Consider the following 15,648-nt stretch of genomic DNA (forward strand, 5'->3'; position numbering starts at 1 on the left):
AGTGTACATATTTAAAAGCTAATGGTTCAACATTATGGCAGTGGGGCTGGGTCTACACTTGACCCCAACTTCAAAGAGGGCGTCTTAATCAGGGCAATGGAAGTTTAATAATAAAGTGCTGCAGTGAATATGCAGCACTTCATTAGGCTAATTCTCCCCCACAACTTCAAAGCGTCAAACTTCAAAGTGCCACCATGCATGTAGCCACGGGCATTTCAAAGTGCCTTTACTCCTCAGAATTTACTCTGATGGCTGATAATTATCTGGTGGTACTCCTCCCAGCCACCATTTTTCAAGGGCTTTCATCAAGTTGTGTATGAACTCTGCGGTATCTTGAAACTAATCATTCCATGGTTATGTCATGTATTCAAGCTCAGGCATGGGTCTTAAGTATAACAAAGATATAATCAGGAGCCGGGATCATGGCCTGATTCCTATTGATATATGAAAAGCTCTTTGGAATAATACCACCACTGATTTTGAAAAATGCTGCAAAGCCTCGTAGAAATTAGATAATTTAATTTATCTTCCCAGTAATTACACCATTATGGTTTACATTCTTACCTTGTCCAACTTGCAAATAGAATGGATCCATCTCTTGCTACCCCCTGGGTTTCAACTTAATTGTACTGGTACTGCTTCCCTTTGGACTTAGTAAATGGGTCCATGAGACTTCTGGATCCCATCAAAGAATTATTCTGCAATCATGTTTTGAAGAAAAAGACCTCAGTCACACATGTGACCTGGATGCACTGGAAACATCTCAGGTGTGTTTAAACGTAGTCGAAGGCAAGTGTGATCATACATGTAAAATTACAAAGTTTAATAGCTCAGTTCTAGTGTTAGCAAACTCTTCCTCTGCATGCCTAAGGAGTTGAGGTACAGAGTTCTTGGTTAATTCTTTTCATGTAGTCCTCCATAACCCTATATTAATTTATGCTTAGTTCTGTTTTTACAAGTTTGAGTTGTGATGTTAATTTCACGTGCTAACAAGTGTTTGTACAACATAGATTCTATTCATGTAGGTGTGAATATAATGGCCTTGAAATGATTAAGGCTGCATTCAGATTTGAAGCACCATCTAAAGAATTTGCAACAAGAAAGTAGAGAAACTATGGTCACTGTTTATCACTCATGAAATCAAAATAAAAGAATATTAAAACAAATCCAGTGAAACTGACAGCTTTAATTCGTGACAGAGTTTCATTGGTGGACTAGTAAATTTGGGTGAAGTGTGGAACATCTTGTCATTGTTATTTTAATCATCCAGTGGGTTATTATTATTCATCTAATTACGATGACATTTTGGATAAATAAAAAGATCAGATGTAATAACAAACAGGTTATAGTTCCTTCTTTAAAATTAGCTGGCATGTTTATGGTGACATTGTAGCTTTAAGATCTCCAAACTGTTAAGGAGCAGAAATACATATAGTGTTATTCGTGTACTTATATTATACTATGCATTTTCTGATTTATGTCTGTTATGACTTATATTATTTTCTTGAGAAAATGTAAGGTCAAAAATTTTGTTAAAATTGCCATCTTGAATGGTTTCCAAAAACCATTTGACAGTCAAGCTGGCTATCTGTTTTCTTCAAACTATAGTGCTCTATTAACAGGTTTGGTGGTCTTTTGTGGAAAAGGAGGGAAAGTACTGGTTAGGTGATCCATAAGCTGCTCAGAGACTATGAGGTTTAAAAGCCTTGCATATTAATCTAGAATGCTGTCCTCCGTAGTTCAGTTTACGTTCATGTCACCAGATAAGAAAATACTGGAGAGTCAACACTACAAATATCCACCTGAGGCATCCTGATCTTGTTTCCAGTCACCAAGAGCCTGATTCTGAGATCCTGATCATGGTCTCCAAGGTCCAAGTTATTCCTGTATTATCGGCCATCCTGAAACACAGTAGTAGGTCTGGATGCACCATCCTGAAAGTCGTCAAGGCGTAGCCCACAGAACTCTGGGATCTGTAACATACAAATGTATTCGTATTTAACATCTGAAGATGAAAGGAGAGGTTGGGGTTTCATTCCCATGCAAATTGAGTTATTCTGTTTGCATACTTACCTTGAGTTAAATACAGTACCTTTTAAGTTTATTGTTATTGTCCCTGGCCATGTTACCTAATAGATCCTAATTCAGGGATAGCTGTTCTTAGCAAGGGTCCATAACATCATCTTTAAATTTCCCCTCATTTACAAAGTGACTTGCCAAAGATCACACTTGAAGGATCTGGTGAAGCAAGCACTCAAACCTAGTTTATTTAAACCCCAGAATAATGTCCTAAACACTGTACTTTCCTTTCATGCTGCAGAGTATTACTCTAATACTGGGCACCTAGCACATGATTAGCACTTATAAATAATTTATGTTATTACACCACAAAACTCAGGTAGAAATAGCTACTAAGAAAATGAATTTAAATTTAAACTATGTTGAAATGTTACTAGCTGCATGTAAACGATAGACGAGAAAGGCTTCAACCATGGTTACTCAGTTTGTACAATATCTCTTTGAATCCAACTGCGTGTACCATTGCCATCCAATCTATCCACATATTTTAAATTGTATTATTTATTTATAAAGGCTACATTTAAATATGTCTTTCAGATCCATTATCGCATATGTTTCCAGTCATTCTGTAAAGGTCAACATCACCAAACTATTGAATTTCTCCAATATATAACTGTTAGGTTCCCAATGCAAATACTATATACTTTCCATCTCTGGAATATATCTTTGATGGAACTTCCTTTCTTAGTTTGCTAGACTGTTTGGCATTTAAAGAGAAACTAAAGAACTATCCACATACTTCTGAGTCTGATTGCTCCTAGAAAGTTATTTTAAGTGACTGAATATCAATAGACAGCTTTAACACAAAACAGACATGCAGTGTTGTAACATTGTCTACCAGTACAGATGTTTTGGGAATCTTCCCCACAAAGCATTCTAAAAATACCTATGACATCTATCTACTACAACTTCTGTAGATTACTCAGCATTTTTGATTTCAGGTTTTCAGTCCCAAACATATTTTAGAACTGAAATTAAATGTTTTTCTTGATGATCTTTTGGTATATGTACTTCCCATATAGTTAATGGTTAGTGATCCAGTTTATGTTAGAAGAGTCTGTTTATGAAAAAGGCACTCATGCAAAAATAATGTATTTATGGATTCAAGAGTTCAACTATCTATTTATGCAAACAAAAGGAATTGAGTTTGTTGATGTCCTTTTCATTTGGAGAGGACATGATAGAGACCATCACATACTGTGCCTCTACTACTTTATTAACAAGATGAAAAGGAGAGAAACATTAGGGTTATTTCACATGAAACACTGGGGTTATTACCTGGCTGTGCACTGGTAAACTCAGCATAGTAGCAAGCTACATTTTTCCAGAGCAATAGACCCAACCTTGCCTGTGGAATGAAGATACTAGAAAGTATTAAAATAAAGTATTTTACCTTGGTACCAGAACAGTTTACTGATGTAGACCTCATTTGTGACAAGCATGCCTCTTCACAACTTAGCTTGGTGGCAGAGTAATTGAAGCATCACAGTGTTGGTCCTGAGGGACATTAATATAAGCAATTAGTTCAATATTTATGTTAAACCGGTTACAAAGATTGTGAGACTATACAGGCTACAGTGTCACCAATATGCTGATTGGCACTAATGTCTACATTTGTTTTTCATGTAATGCTGATGAAGCATGGTACCTGCTATCCCAACATTCTACAGGAATAGGCAATTGGATGAAATCATTTGGCTTAAACCCAGGTCATACAGAAGGTGGACAATATGGATATGGAAGGAGGAAGTCTCTTGAAGAACTGGCACAGTCTGCTCATCCTAGCATTAACGTGTTCTGTTTGCGGGTGTAACTAGCATTTATGCTCCCTCAGACAACAATGGTCAGAAACAGCTTTAACCATTTTGGCTGCCCAAGAGACTGCGCTGTTTAATTTCAATGAAGTTGTCATCTTATTCAGCCACACCTTTGTTACCCACAACATAGGCCACTGCAGTACATTTTGCCTGGCTCTAACTGCTATGAGCACCCAGTAGCTCCAGCTAGTGCTGACCATGGCTACCTCCTTAATGCACAGGGCCGGATGAGGAGAACACTTACACTCTGGTCCCTTTACTAGTTGACAGAAAGCTGTCAGACAATGTTCAAGGTGCTGATTACTATCATCCTGTCTTAAATGGCTTATTAGAACCAGCTTCTCTAACACCTGCCTCTCCATCTCCTCTTTGTCATGAAGCTTCCTTTGTTTGGCACATACAAGTTAAGCATTACAAGGTGTCTTAAGGGAGCTAGCACCAGAGTTTTCTCAGCATCAGACCCTGGATGCTGTAATTTACTTCGGCTAGAGATATGCCTAAATTTCCTCCTAGCTGCCTTTAGAAAACACTTTAACACTCATTTATTGGCCAAGTTTTTTTCCATCAGGGCCAGTCATCATCTGCCAACTACAATCTTCTCATCACTAACCTCTTAGACTCTGTAAGGTATTAACTTCTTCATCATAGGAATTTATTGACTTATGTATGTAGTATACAGCGTGCTCTCCTTTACACCCTAAAATGTCTGTAGTGTATTAATAAAAATAGCCTATATTAAATCAGAGGTTCTCAAACATCACTGCACTGCAATCCCCTTCTGATAACAAAAATTAATACATGAATCCAAGAGAAGCTACCAAACTCAAGCTCCCCTGACCCATATGAAGGATGCGGGACAAAGAAGAGAAAACAAAGCTTGAGGGTTTCAGTGCTGGGATGGGAGGTGTAACCTGAGTTCCACCACCCAAGGACTTGGCTTCAGTCCTGGGCCCCAGCAAATCTAATGCCAGCCTGCTGACCCCATTGAAAATGGGTTTTGCCCACTTTGGGGTTCTGACCCACACTTTGAGGACAACTGCATAATATTAATCACTTATGACTCAAAAAAATGGGATGACCTGACATACTCAGAATGAAGACATTTTATTATGGAAAAACATTGTGTGTCAGTAGAGTTTTGTTCAAAAACAAAGATCAAACTAATATAATTTTATGCTAGGGATATTTTTGTTTTCTGCTGCAGTTCGGTTCTGATGATTCATTCCCTTTGGAAGTACTTTATAGCTCCTCTTAGAAGCTTTGCTTTCGATTTTCTATACTTATTTAAGTACTTGACGTTTCTTGTGACCTTGCAAGTATCACATTTTCGTGCATTTCTTTGCATTTCCAAAAGTGATCTAGGAAGACAGTCATTAGTCAGTTTGTCCTAAGTATTCATCTATTCATCAATTTGTCTTATGTATCTAGCAAAAACTCAGCTTGTCAAAAACTGAGCATTAGCGACTGGTTACATTTGGAGCACTCATTCTCTACAGCAGACATGAAGTATGCTTTAGGTTTTTGGTTTTTCCCTCATGTGGTTTACTTACTTGTATAACATGTCCTGGAAAAAATATTTTGGTTCTAGGCACTGCTTACAATCAGCATGCACAGTAATAGAAGTTGAATGACATATAATTTGATATGTTGTATTTGACATGAACCCCTAAAGCAAAGAGAGTTTTATATTGAACCACTTTTCACCTTGCTAGAACAAGACACTGGGAAACCAACTGAAAAAAAATACTAGCTAAGAATTTCATCTTAAATTCAAGCCAATCATTTTTAAGGTCAGAAAGTTTGGTTCACTCTAACTTTTTTCTTCTCCAGTTGTTTTTGTTGTCCTATAGGTTAATATGGACAAGCTCAGAGATTTAGAAATTTGGTTTAGAATATCTAATCCTTCTTCACTCAAAAGTTAGGCAGCCAAGAAAACAGATGTTTCCTGAGGAAGTTAGTCATATGGTGGACAGCTTGGGAGACAAAATATTCAGGTTTACCGTACCTGGGCGTAGGGCATTAAAGGATAAAGAAATGTGTGCTCCTGAATCCCATATACTCGGTGCCTAGCTCACACATATGATACATTTCATTTGATGTTTGTATGTAATTATTCACGTGTGGTGGTGGTAGGATACAGTCCATGTGTAGGAAAGAGGCTTGAGGAATATACAATGTTAGGTGTGATAAGTTTTTCCCTGTTCCTATACCACAGCTTACCTCTTTGTTGGAGTATAAGTCAGAATTTCTCTAGATCAGAAAGTCCAGGAAAAACTAGCAAGAGAGTGTATAAAACAGTAAAAGGAAAGATTTATCTATCTAAAAGCATATAAAACACATTTAAATCATGAAACAATTGTGAATATTGTCCAGAACAATTCGTTAATGAAAACACTTCCATGCCCCGCACCAAAGTTTTAGCATTTACCACAAGTTCAAGTGCAACATATGATTATGCATGCACACAAAGATACACTCTCCTAGGGCTCTTCTTTGAGAAGAATTGCCCTTCTCATCTCTGGGGTATCAATGCTGTGTAGGTTATGCCAGCTCTTTAATGCTGGGAAACAAGGGATCATCCCATAATCTCTTGCAGACTCCTCTTGAGTTTTTGCAATGACAGGCTACAATTTGTACAGCCAAAAGTAAATTCTAATCGTTTTCTCCAGTAGAATATTGTTTGCAGTGAGAAGACAACAAAATTGTCAGAGTTCGAGAACACAATTTCTCCTGGTCTTTGTGCTGCTGCAGTGCTGAGTTCTTTAGTTTAGCTCCCACACCTCCTGGCTGTGTCCACACTTGCATTCCTCTTTTGAAAGAGGCGTACAAGTGAGGGAAATAAAAAATGCAAATGAGGTGCAGGTTAACATATCTTGCGTCTCATTTGCATATTCTTCTTTTGAAAGAACTTCTTTCGAAAGAAGAAAATCAGTGTTGACACGGCTCACTTAAAAGTAAACCCCATCTTTGAAAGAACCCTTCTTCCAATTGTTTTCAGCAAGAAGGGTTCTTTTGAAGATGGGGTTTACTTTTGAAAGAGCTGTGTCTATGCTGTTTTTCTTCTCTCAAAAAAAGCTCTTTTGAAAGAAGAATATGCAAATGAGGCACCAGGTATGTAAATCTGCTCCTCATTTGCATTTTGATTTCCCTCATTTGCATGTCTCTTTTGAAAGAAGAATGCAAGTGTAGACTGAGCCCACATGCATAAACTTCCTAATTCTTGAATTCTCATTGGTTCCAATCTCAGACAGAGATTCTGGAAGTGTGTACTGTCATACTGCTTGTCTACAATGGAAGTCATCAAAGTGGCTTCCAACAAGTAATAAGCATGCCACTCCACTCAATTTCTGTAAGACTCTGCTCCCTGCAGCAGTCTTATTCAACCTTTTTCCCTTAAGTGCCACTAAACAGAAACAAGAAACCAGGTATCATTTCCAGAGCTTCTCTCCTTATAAAATTGAAGACTGTGATGCAAACATGCAAGCTAAATATGAATAAGTGGACCTCCTGAAGGGCACATGTCTCAACATTTCCAGTAGCTTACTTGGTCTTCCTGGTTTCACATTTCCATTCCTACACTTCTATTTTTATTTCTTTTTACACGGAGTTAGCCTTTACTCAAGCTTTTTCAAACTCTGTTCAAAATGTTATTCAGTCAGTGAGGACACTGAGAGATCATTATATTCCAGCTAAAGTGCTTCTGGGAGTACTGAAGATATAAGTGCAAAGATGAAGTTAAATACCTGGCTTTCTCAAACAGATAAAGTACCTTTTTTCAGTTTTTTGCCCTTGCCACCAAAGTCTAAGAGGTCAGAATATACAGCCAATTTATCTGAAGTAGCTTACAATGAAGCCACCAGAATAACCTCTAACCTTGTTTACAAGAGCTCTAAGACATGATTGACAGCTCACATGCCATCCAAATCCATTAATGATTCCAGGAAATACTGCTAAGTCCCCTATATTATCTACATCAATATTCAAGTCTACAGTCTCCCAAAGAGAGCAAATACCAAGTGAAGGAATGAGTGTTCACACAGCCTGTACTGTTATGGAAAGGAAAGCATCACAATGTAATGCAATACACATTACATATGACTAGGTTAATATCAAATCCTTTCACTTCAGATAAGAAGCGGGTAGACAATGGAGGAAATTAGATTTACACTGCAAAGCATATCTATAAAAATTCTTATATTAAAGTCTTATTAGCAGGAGAATCGTAAAAGTATTATATGAATACTCAGGCCCATATATTTCAAATGTATTTAAGCATTCCTCCACTCACAGTTACAAGACCTGCTAGAGTGCCTGCCACCTTGTGGAATCTTCAGCTCTGAGTTAGGCAGTTCCAGGCTGCTTTGGCTCCCTATGAGGTGCATGGAGAGAGCTAAGGAATTTTCAAAGATTGCTTAACTAGTCAGGGGAGCATCTTAACTAGCTGGTAAGGAGACGAGTAAGAAGAGGAGAGGGGCTGAGGTTGACAGGGATAGATGTCTCCATTAATTTGGGATCCTGAGCTGTGAACCCTTCCCTGGGATTAGGTCACTAAGCCAGGTCAGCTGCTTATGTAACCCATTCCTTCCAGCTGAAATCACCTCTCTATGGTTACGTCTAGACTTACCTTGAAGGTCAACGGCTGTTATGCAAGTTTTGGTACTTTGAGGGCATCGACTTCTGTGCCTGTCTTCATGGCAGAAGGCTGATGGATGCACTCCTTCTGTTGACCTTCCTTGCTACCATGGGGCTCAGAAGGAGTTCCAGGGCTGACGTTGACCCTAGAATGTGCGGTTTTGCACATGAGCAAATGGCATACCAGAAGATCGACCCAGAGTAAGTGTAGATGTAGCCTATCTCTGTCTTTTGCTCATACTCAATACTTCTGACATGCCTATATTTCCCACTGCCCTCAGCTCCCTTTTGTGCAGGTGTTGTACTGCTCCCACACCTACTGTGGCCTCCATCTGGCCCTCCTGCTGCGGGATCTGACAAGTATCAGATTTTAGGGGTGGTCAGTGTTTGCCTATGCCCTGTGAGTGAGTCAGTGAATGCTTATGTTCTGCCTAGTTTGAAAATCCTGCTTCAGGGCCTCTGGGATTATGACTAGAGTGGGGGTTCTATGAAGCTCATTCGAAGCTAAGAAGCTCAGGAAGCAGTGGCTCTTAGTCTGCTCTGAATATGCTGACTAGCAGACCCTTAGGCATCTAATGGAGTTAGGCAACATCTATGTCACAGCTTTAAAAACCTGAGTGGCATCCACCTGATGGATTTAAGCATCTATCTGGCTCTAGGGGCTGGACTTTTAAAGATATTTAGGCATCTGAAAAGGCAAAAAAGGGCCTACAGGAAATTACAGGGTTAAACTTTAAAAAAGACCATTTAATGCAATTCTGAGTGGAGAAAAGCAAAAATACTTTTAAAAATCTAGGTCTCAGGGGCCTGATTCTATTACTGAAATCAGTAATGAGACTTCTACTACTTTCAGCTGAGGCTACGTTTGTAATGTTCTACACTCATTTTAACAATTCTCACAAAAAAACAAATTATCAATTGTTTAAAGTTTTTTTTAAATGCTCCTTTTAGGGAGCATTCATGCTCAGAATCTGGTTATTAGAATCCAATCACTGAACCAAGATAATTTGCTGTAACAAATATATATGATAAAATCATGATCTTTTCATAGACATTTTACAAGGAAAAAAAATTCTCCTTGGGCTGTCACCTTGACAGTGGTGGAAAAACTTGCATATATGCAAGACCCTAAGAATGATGCCATCTGTAGTCCTGCACTCCTGGTGGGATCACCCATGATGGAAAGGTATAAGCTGAGGCACCATAGTACTGCTTAACACCAGGCCTTTCTCCTAGTGGTATTTGCCAGTACTGAGTACCAGCACTGCTGCACCAATGTCCTCCTCAGCTGGGGTCCCATGGCTGGGACTGCTGGCGGGGCTCAGCACCCCAGCCAGCTCCCAGAGTCTGGGAGGTCTCCCTCTTCCCTTCCCAGTCAGTGTTGATGCGTCTGGGGCTGCTGGTGGGTATCTCTGCCCCAGCCGGCTCCCAGATGCAGGATTGCTGGAACTCTGCCAGTCCCGCAGCAGCACAGGACCAGAGTTCCTGCCAGCCCTGCAGCAGCAGGCCCAAGAAGTGGAGCCCCTGCCACCCCATTAGCAGCCCCAGCTGCAGGAACTCCAGCCAGGGTCGGGGTCCTGGCATCCCCATGGCAGGGAGCCAGCTGGGGTGAGCAGCCCTGCTGGCAGTCCCATCAGCTGGAACCTCATTAGGGATAGGGGGGCGAGGAGCTGGCTGGATAGCAGCTCCTCTTTCTTCAACCACCCCCACCCCACTGCTTATCACAATCTACTATAAGACTGCGAAGGTAGAACAAGTAGAAGAAACAAGAACACCTCTTAACAGGAGTGCAGGCAGGGGAAGGCTGCAATGGATGAGAATCCCCCAATTATCTTAGATCTCCTAGTCACTGGCCACAGATGCAACATCTGACAAGATTTGTGTGGCTGCTGGTGTGCAAAACTCCCCGCACATTGAAGGACTTGAACGCAACCTTTTTTCACAGAAAGGATTTTTTCCCCCACCTTGACCCATAAAAGTCCTGTATTGAAGGGGAAGTCATGAGGAGAACAGACAAAGTGGTCACCAAGAGTCCCTAGTCTCACATCAACAACCACAAGGTGCCCCTTGACTGTGTTTGGGGGTCATTTTCAGCAGCAGCAGGCATGAGTTAGCAGGCCTCTTTAGGAACCCCTCTGTTTATCCCATATAGGAAAGGAGTTGGAAAAGATGCCCCAAACATAGGCTATGCCATGCTACCTGGATAACCACTTCCACAGGGGCATTCCACATGTGGTGAAAAATCAAAAATGTTTCTTACAATTTGGGATCACCCTATGACCGCTACTGTATGAATCCAAAAGTGAAAGACCTGAAAGCAGAGCATCAGCTATTGCCTAAGAACTCTTGAGGTACAATGCTGACATCTCTGCTCTGAGCAAATAAGACATGCAGTTGAAGGCCACGTGAGGGAGGAGGGAAACAACTACACTTTCTCCTGGAAAGGAAAACGAGTGCATATCAGGGAAATACAGAAAGTTGGCTTTGCAATCAAGAGCGTTCTAGTCAACTGCCTGACTGAGCACCCATTGCATCAATGAGCATCTTATTATCCCCTGTATCCAACTGGTCACTCAATTATTCACCACTATCATCAGTGTGTATTCATGAACATTTGATGCTGAAGAACAGAAAGAACCCTTGTATACTGACTTGATGCAGCTTTGTCATCCGTTTCAAAAAGAAGGTAAGATAGTCCTCATGGGGACTTTAAAGCAAGAGTTGTCTGAGATTCTAAGATATGGGGTAACATCATTTGGAAAGGAATGGGAAGACCAGTTCCAACAGCAGCCTACTCCTTAGCAAATGTGCAGAGTATGACACTGTGATCATAAACACAATCTTCAGACAAAGCAAAAAGTACAAAACAATTTGGCAACACCTCTCCTCAGAATAATGGCACTTCCTTGACCACATCATTGTAAGAGCACAGGATCTACGAGATGTCTAAATCCCTGTGTCATGAGCAGAGCAGATGATTTTTGATTTTACCACTGCCTGGTGAGATCAGTCATGTCCCTCAGGATTGCACAGAAACATAGAAAGCAATTCAAATCACACAGACAGCAATACAACACCCAAAGACTTCAATCCTCAGTGCACCAAGAGAACTTCCAAACACTCCTTGGTGAAAAACTGACATATGCACACCTGAAAATGACAGCAAAAGTGTCAAAGACTAGAAAGCATTGAAACAGGCCATTTGTGAGGCATGCATGGAGCCCATTGCCCTTGTTACCTGCACCTATAAGGCGTAGTTTGATAACAACAGCATTGTGATTACAACCCTTTTGGACTAGAAGATAAAAGCTATTGGTCAGTGGCAAAACAAGCTACTACCCAATCAGAAGCAGAGCTATTTCCATCATCTCAAAGCTGAAGATCAAGGGAGGATCCAAGAAATAAAAAAAAAAAGGTGGAAGAACAATTAAAAAAAATCCAAAAATTCTCTGATATCATATGTGGTGCTTCTTTTGTGAGTCAGATCCTATATGGACCAAGTCCATGTGGCCTCACACATCTGAGATCTGAAGGTGGTAGTATCCTTCTTAAATACAATGATTCCATCAAAGAACACTAGAAGGAATACTACCAAAAGCTTCTAAATCTAGAAACAACCTATAATGATGACACCATTGGCTCCACCCCTCCGTGTCCAATGTGAAAAAAATCTTGCTAATCCACTGACATCCGTGGTTGTCTGCAAAACAGTTGAACAAAAGAAAAATAAAGCACCAGGTCCTGACGTCATAGCATCTGAAATACTAAAAGGGGGACGGGGAAGCACAGATTAAGAACCTTCATTTGCTCCTCCTTAAAATCTGGCACAGTGAAGAAATCCCTGCCAACTTACACTATTCAAAAAAGGGAGGCAGGGCTAACTGTGGCGACTATCATCTCCACTGTTGGAAACACTCTTGCTGGAATCTTAATAAATTGGCTGCTTTCTCTTGCAGAGGAAAGACTTCCAGAGTCCCAGTGCACCTTCAGAGCACCATGAGGAACCACCAGTGTGATTTTTGCAGCCAGAAAGATACAGGAAATTGCCCAGAACATCACCAGGAGCTGTATAATGTCCCTTTCCAAGCTGACCAGCCCTTCAAGCCTTTCAGCCTTGAGGATTTGTGGAAAATCATGTAAAAGTTTGACTGCCCAAGCAAATGTATCACCATTTTAATACTCCTCCATAACTATATGACTTTTTCTTATCCTGTGGTTCTACCTCTCAGCCCTTTGGAACCCAAAGTGATGAAAAACAAGGTTCTGGCACCCACCCTTTTTCTCCATTAGCAGCCATGAAAACATTGATCCAAGACCATCTACTGCAGGGCATTGGCTTCCAATATCAGATTGACAGCAGCCACTTCAACCTTTCTCATCTCTGTGCCAAAACTAAGTAATATACCAAACTCCAGTAAGCAGATGATTGTGCTGTAGTTATACACTCAAAGAAGGATCTACAAACAGTCCTTATTGGCTTTTATGAAGTTTATGAAAGCCTAGGATAAAATCTGAACATCTGCAAGAGAAAAGTTCTTCAACATCTGATCCCTGGTCAACTAGTGTTAACATATTTGACCTTTTAAGAAAGAGGATACCACTGAGAGAGTGTATCTGTATCAGTATCTACCAACTCATGTTGTAATAATGTGCTATATATACTATCGTGCATTACTACAACACAAGTCCTCTCTTTTATATGGTAACCATAGGTCAACCATCAGACCCAGCAAGGGAGATATACATTGATAAACAAGAACTGAAAAATATAAATTACTTTGCCTACCTCGGCAGCCATCTCTCGCAGAGTCCAGACATAGGTGTCAATATTAAGCACAGAATCTGCTGCATCCACCGGGGCTTTGGCAGACTGTCTTACCAAGTGTTCAACAATCACAACATCAGAAACATGCAAGACTTTCAGTTTATAAGGTCTCCTTTATATCTTTGAGATTTGGAGGACCTATAGAAAACACCTGCAAAGCCTGGAACATCAGCATTAGCACTTTCTTTCAAGGGGCCCTCAACATAAAGTGGGAAGAATCATTATAGTTTTGTCAGCGTCCTCACAGAGGCCAATATCTGTTGTGTTGAGGCCCTGATTATCCAGCATGAGGTGAGGGAAAGTTGGCTCTGTGCGTGCATGCCTAATATATGTTTACCAGAAGAATTCATCAAAGGAGAAAGGATACAGGGAGGCCAAAAAAACAAAAAAAACAAAAAAAAACCAAACCACGTTAGAGCCTCCCTTAAGATAAACATCAAGATATATGACATTGACACCACACACAGAGGGAACAACCACTTTGGAAGAAAACTGCCTTGCACTGGTTGCAGAAAAACACCAAAAAAGAATGGAAAGACAACTTTCACATAGCAACAATTCGCCAGACTTATCTTACAACACAACCTTCAGTGTCTGCCAAGAGCCTATGGCTCAAGGATCAGACTCTTCAATCACCAAAATACCCATGAAAAAGATTTCCCACAACCTCAAGGGGTAGCCAATGATGATAGGGGAAAAAGAGGTGACAGTTGTATCATTCACTGGGATTTAATCACAATAATTTATTTTCCTCACATAGGCCGTGTCTACACTAGCCCAAACTTTGAAATGGCCATGCAAATGTCCATTTCGAAGTTTATTAATGAAGCACAGAAATACATATTCAGCGCCTCAGTAGCATGCGGGTGGCCACGGCACTTCGAAATTGAAGCAGCTCACTGCCGTGCGGCTCGTCCCAACGGGGCTCCTTTTTGAAAAGACCCCAGCAACTTCGAAGTCCCCTTATTCCTATAAGCAGATGGGAATAAGGGGACTTCAAAGTAGGCGGGGTCCTTTCGAAAAGGAGCCCCATTGGGAAGAGCTGCGCGGCTGCGAGCCGCGTCAATTTCGAAGTGCCGTGGCCGCCCGCATGCTAATGAAGTGCTGAATATGTATTTCAGCGCTTCCTGAGTAAACTTCGAAATGGCCATTTACATGTCCATTTCGAAGTTTTTGGCTAGTGTAGACATAGCCATAAATATGTAAATAAAAAATCATAGATTCATAGACCTATAGAATACTAGAACTGGAAGGGATCTCAAGAGGTCATCAACTCCAGTCCCCTGCCCTCATGACAGGACCAAGAATCATCTATATCATCCCACAAAAGCTCATCACCTAGTAAATTATTTTATTAGTCTTTAAAGTGATACAGGACCATGTTTTTGTTTTGTGAAGATACGGACTAACACATCTACCTCTCCATGACTATTCCTCTTAGATATTTATCCAGATTGTTCTTAAATATCTCCAATAATGGAGATTATAGAACTGCCCTTGAGTATTTATTCCAGTGCTTAATCTCCCTGACAGCTAGAGAAATGTTTTCTAATGTCCAACCTAGAGTTCCTTTGCTGCAATTTAAGTCCATTGCTTCTTGTCCTATCATCAGAGTCTAAAGAGAATAATTTTTCTCCATCTTCCTTATAATATCCCTTTAGATATTTGAAAGCTGCTATCATATCCCCATTTCTCCTTATTAATCTTCATCCTATTTGCCTCAAACCATTTCTCCAGTTTGTCCAGATCATTTTGCATTATTACCATATCCTTCAAAGCACTTGCAACCCGTTCCAGCTTGGTATAACTTGCAAACTTCATAAGCATATTTCCTATGCCATTATCTAAATAGTTGATGAAGATATTGAACAGAACAGGTCCCAAAACAGACCTCTGCAGAACCCCACTTGTTATGCCCTTCCAGCATGACTGTGAACTGTTAATAATTACTCTCTGAGAACACTTATCCAGCCAGTTATGTAACTGCCATATAGTAACCCCATCTAAATTGTATTTGCCAAGTTTATTGATAAGAAGTTCATGCAAGACCATGTCAAATGCCTTACTAAAGCCAAAACATACCATATCCACTGCTTTTCTCCTATCCACAAGACTCTTATCCTGTCAAAGAAGCCTATCATATTGGTTTGGCATGGTTTGTTCTTTGCAAATCTATACTGGCTGTTACCTATCACCTTATTTACTTCCAGATGTTTGCAGATGAATTCCTTAGCTACTTGATCCATTATGTTTCATGGTGCAGAATTTAAACTGACTGGTCTGTAGTTTCTTGGG

The sequence above is a fragment of the Carettochelys insculpta genome, chromosome 3, assembly GCF_033958435.1.
Source record: "Carettochelys insculpta isolate YL-2023 chromosome 3, ASM3395843v1, whole genome shotgun sequence".
NCBI lineage: Eukaryota > Metazoa > Chordata > Testudines > Carettochelyidae > Carettochelys > Carettochelys insculpta.